The 5,444-nt window shown below is 35.8% G+C and overlaps 1 non-coding gene across 1 annotated transcript; it reads left to right on the top strand.

The window, feature by feature from the left end:
• Positions 1-4,823: 4,823 nt before the first annotated feature.
• LOC116534479 lies at positions 4,824-4,930 on the top strand. Its single transcript, XR_004261746.1, has one exon. It is a non-coding gene; the product is annotated as a U6 spliceosomal RNA (small nuclear RNA).
• Positions 4,931-5,444: the final 514 nt, after the last annotated feature.

Below are 5,444 nucleotides of genomic sequence, written 5' to 3'. Positions count from 1 at the left end.
TTCACATTTGGTTCAATACTGTGTGTGGGAATTAAATGCAGAACAGTGTGTTATCACTGCTTAATCATGTAAATGGTATTCACATGTTAGGCCTCTGTTCTTAATTGAATTTTTGCTTCTTTGTTTAGAAACTAAGATTTCTTGATAAGGTTAAATTGGTTTTAAGCAGAAACATATTCTTAAGAAATTAATTTTCATATTTTCTTGCTGTTACTCAGTTATAAGTGAATGTCACGGTGTGTGGTGGTGTGAGGGTGCTGCACATTTTACCTTCATTCCGAAGATACAGCACAAAACTGATAAGCAGCACAATGGAGATGGAATGCTGACACTGGAAGAATATCTATGACAATAATGTACTTCCATTTCTATTTCTGAACATAAAATGGTTTATACACACATGAAATTACTACAAACTGGAGATTTAAAAAATTTTAACTACACTGATTTTTAGTGTATTATTCCTGAAGCAATAACTTCAGAAGTATCTCCTCTAAGTAACAGCATTCACATGCTTAAGTCTTTTAGGCAGCAATGGTTTGCATCTAATGGACATTTCTTATGACTTACTAAAAATATCTACTTGCCTTAAGCAAGTACAGTCTTTAGAGGTTTTACCTCAAGCACAAGGAACAAAGTGAGTGTCTGAACCATGTGAGCACCATTAGCTGTTTTAGTCCCCTGAGATGAGCCCAGCATTCACCTTCCTCACGGAAGGGGTGTGATCACATGCTTTTCCAATAGCATCCTGTGGTTTTAGCCTCTAACAAGCCAGTATCTGAGAACCTGTATAGCAAGTAAGAACAAACCTCTTGGAGCCTAAATGGCAGGATGGTATTGCACTGCCCACACCTTCTTCTGTTGCTTGTGCCAGTGATATCTTAGCTCTACAATCTCCATGGTAAGAGGTTGGAGGCCACTGCCAGCAAGAATGGAGGGAGAGCACACCCTCTCTGCCCTGCCCTGCCCTGTCATCCTCTCTTCCTTGGTTTGTTCCCATGATAAATGTCTGCAATCCCTCATTAGATAGTTCAGCACTAGGACCTGCCTAAGAGTTGCAGTTCTTGAGAATTCAAGTTTGTACCACTGGATCAGCAAATCCCCTCTGGTTAGGGCTGGTCTAAATCCTTCCTCCATGGGCAGGCATCAGCTGATATGCTCTAATAGGACAGCAGTGAGTTCAATGCCTTATATTTGCTGTGTTCTCCCTCCCCTAGTGACCAGATATGCTCTCTACACCCTGCCTCTGCTTCTGGGGGGAGGAGGGGTGGTGTCAGTGATTTACAACTGCTTTTACTACCACTTTAATGCCTCTTTCAGTGATATAAAGTTACCAACAGGTACTATGAGTTCTCACCTGGTTTTTGATTCTTATGAAGCTGATTTTTCTGTTTAGATAGTTGTTAAATGGATATCCTTGCAGGAAGGATGATTGTTGGCACCTTGTATTCTGCCATCTTGCGTCTTCGATTTATACATCCTTTTCAACTGCATACAGAATGTTCTCCAGAGGAGATATGTTAGGCCACAAAATAATTCTTAACAAATTTAATAAACTGAAATTCTCTTGAATATCTTTTCTGATCACAATGGCTTAAAACTAGAAATAAATAATAGAAGGAATCTTGGAAAACTTACAAGTAAGTGAAAATTAAACAATATGTTCTTGAACAAGCCAAGCACTGTGCACAGATCATGCCTGTAATCCCAGCACTTTGGGAGTCCCAGGCAGGTCAATCACTTGAGGCCAGGATTCAGGATCAGTCTGGCCAACATGGCGAAACCCTCTCTTTGCTAAAAATACAGAAAAATAATTTTTAAAAACTTAGCTGGGTGTGGTGGCACATGTCTGTAATCCCAGCTACATTGGTGGCTAAGTCATGAAAATCACTTGAACCCAGGAAGTGGAGGTTGCAGTGAGCTGAGATTGCACCACTGCCCTCCAGCCTGGACAGCAGGGTAACTGTTTCAAAAACAACCCCAAAAATCTTGACACAAATGAAAATGGAAATAAAATATACCAAAACTTATGGAATCAGCAAAAGCGGTCTTGAGAGGGAGTTAATAGCAACAAATGCCTTTATCAAAAAAGAGAAAAGATCTCAAATGAACACCATAATGTTACATCTCAAATAACTAGAAAACTATAGTTTGTCCAAATTTCACAGAAGAAAGGAAATAGCAAATATCAGAGCAGAAATCTGCTATATAGAGACAAGAAAAACAATAGAAAAGATAAAGCTAAAAGCTGGGTTTTTGAAAAGGTAAGTGAAATTGATAACCTTTATCTAGACAAAGATTATGTTCACTAGAAGCTTGAAAGCTTTTCCTTTAAGGTCAGGAACAAAATAAGGATGCCTACTCCAGCACCATCTATTCAACCTAGTAATAGAATGCCTGGCCAGAGCAATTAGGCAAGATAAAAAAATAAAAGCCATGCAAATCAGAAAGGAAGAAATAAAATTATCTCTGTTTGATAATGACATATCTTATGTATTAAAAACATTATCAAAAACCTGTTAAATTTTCTGATAAATTCAATGAAGCTTCATGCTACAAAATCAGCATACACAAAAATCAGTAGTATTCACATATACTATCAACAAAGTATCCAAAAAAGAAGAAAAAAAATTCCATTCACAATTGCATCAAAATAAATATAATAAATAAATAAAACTTTAGGAAGAAAATTTAACCAAACAAGTGAGAGGTCTGTGCACTGAAAAATATAAATTACTGATGAACAATTGAAGATGACACCAACAAATGAAAAGATACTCCATATTCCTTGATTAGAAAAGTAATATAGTTAAAATGCCCATACTGCCCAAAGTGCTGTACATATTTAATTCAATTTCTATCAAAACTTCATGTTATTTTTCACAGAAATAGAAAAGAAATCCTAATATTTGTATGGATCTGAAAAAGAGGAAACAAAAAATACACCAAATAGCAAAACACGTCTTAAGGCAAAGGAACTAAGCTAGAAGTATCCCACTTTCTGATTTCAAAGTATATTATAAAGCTAATTGTAATCAAAACAGTGTGATACTGGTGTAAAAAGTCAAATCAACCATTGGAAGAGAGTAGAAAGCCCACAAATAAACCTATGCATTTACAATCTGTTTTCTTTTTACCAACAACACACAATGAGAAAAGGACAGTCTCTTCAATGAATGGTTCTGGGAAAAATGGATGTCCCCATACAGAATAAAATTGGAGCCTTATCTCACAGCATATACAGACCACTTTCCATATCCACTGCTTCTGCATCTGTGGATTCAATCAACCACATAGCAAAAATATTTGCCAAAACTAAAAATAATAATAAAGCAATAAAGGCAATATAAGTAGAAACAATACAATACAGTATATTCACTATTTACATGGCATTTACTTTATATTAAGTATTATAAGTAATCTGGAGATCACAAATTATACAACAGGATGTACATAAGTTACATGCAAATAATGCACCATTTTATATAGGCATATCTCATTTTATTGTGCTTTGCTTTATTACACTTTGTAAATATTATGGGTCTTTTTGGTTTTGTGGGTTTTTTTTTACAAATTGAAGATTTGTGGTGACCCTGTGTGGAGCAAGCCGATCAGCACTATTTTTCCAACATTATGTACTCATTTCCTGTCCCTGTAACATATTTTGTTAATTCTCACAGTATTTCAAACAGTTTCATTATTGTTATATCTGTGATGAAGATCTGTAATCAGTGATCTTCAGTGTTACTATTGTAATTGTTTTGGTGCACCACAAACTGCTCCCATATAAGACAGCAAACTTAATAAATGTTGTGTGTGTTTTGACTACTCCACTGACTGGCCAGTCTATCATCTCTCTTCATATCCCCAGTCCTCCTTAGTCCCTGAGACACAATAATTTTGAAATTAGACCAATTAATAACCCTACACGTTGCTGCAACATGGATGGAAATGAAGGGTATTTTTCTAAGAAAACTTATACAGCAGCAGAAAACCACATGTTCTCACTTATAAATGTGAGCTAAAAACTGAGTTCACATGACACAAAGGAAAAATAGACACCAGAGTTTACTTAAGGCTGGAGGGTAGGAAGAGAATGAGGATTGAAAAGCTACCTATCAAGTATTATGCTTACTACCTGGGCGATGATATAAGCTGTACATCAAACTCGCACAACATGCAATTTGTTTATGTAACAAACCTGCATGCACATGGACCCACTGAGCCTAAAATAAAAGTTGGAAAGAAAAAAAAAAATGACCTTACGATGGCCTCTAAGTATTTAACCGAAATGAAAATTTGCACACCTCTCAATTTAAATCAAAAGCTAGAAATAAATAAGCTTAGTGAGGAAGGCATGCCAAAAACTGAGACAGGCTGAAAGCTAAGCCTCTTATACTAGACTTGTGAGTACAAGTTAGCAAAGTTGTGAGTACAAAGGAAACGTTCTTAAAGGAAATTAAAAGTGCTACTTCGGTGAACACAGGAATGATGAAGTGAAATAATCTTATTGCTGATATTAAGAAAGTTTGCTTAGCGTGGGTAGATCAAACCAGCCACAATATTCCCTTAAACTAAACCTGAATCCAGAGTGAGACCCTAAGTTTCTTCAATTCTGTGAAGGCTGAGAGGGGTGAGGAAGCTGGAGAAGAAAAGTTGGAAACTAGCAGACGTTGGTTCTTGGGATTTAAGGAAGGAAGACATCTTCACAACATAAAAGTGCGAGATGAAACTGCAAGTGCTGATTTAGAAGCTGTAGCACATTATCTAGAAAATCCAAATCAAATTATTAATGAAAGTACTTACAGTAAACAACAGATTTCATGTTGAATTCAGCAGCATGCACACTGAAACCAGAATGATGCATAAGAAATTAACATAGCCCCTGCTAAATGATGTCATGCAAATTCATGAAGCATTTTATATTTTTAGCTATAAAGATACTAGAGGTAAGCCTAGGAAAGACTCTTCTTGACATTTGTCTGGGTGGAAAATTCATGACTAGTATCTCAAAAGCAAAAACAACAAAAACAAAGATAGTCAGGTAGTACTTGATTAAACTTAGAAGCTTCTGCACAGCATAAGAACCAATCAACGGAGTCAACAGACAGCCTACAGAATGGGAGAGGATGTTTGTAAACTATGCATTTGACAGGGGACTAATATCAATAATTTATAAGGAATGCAACTCACAACAAACAACCCTATTAAAAAGTGGCCAGAAGATACTAATAGATATTTTTCAAAAGCTGCATATTTTTTATACGTTTGTTGGCTATTTGTATAAAAAAAATCTATTGAAAATAGAACATTTTCAAATTTCTCCTTTCAATAGCTGTGTTTCATACAAATAGCCAACCAGGATATAAAAATGCTGAACATTGCTAATCATCAGAGAAATTAAATTAATGCCACAATGGGATGTCATCTTACATCAGTTGAAT

Source organism: Sapajus apella, unplaced genomic scaffold (assembly GCF_009761245.1).
Source record: "Sapajus apella isolate SASKATOON/1434 unplaced genomic scaffold, GSC_monkey_1.0 scaffold87, whole genome shotgun sequence".
Classification (NCBI taxonomy): Eukaryota; Metazoa; Chordata; class Mammalia; order Primates; family Cebidae; genus Sapajus; species Sapajus apella.
This window is presented reverse-complemented; position numbering and strand designations above follow the sequence as displayed.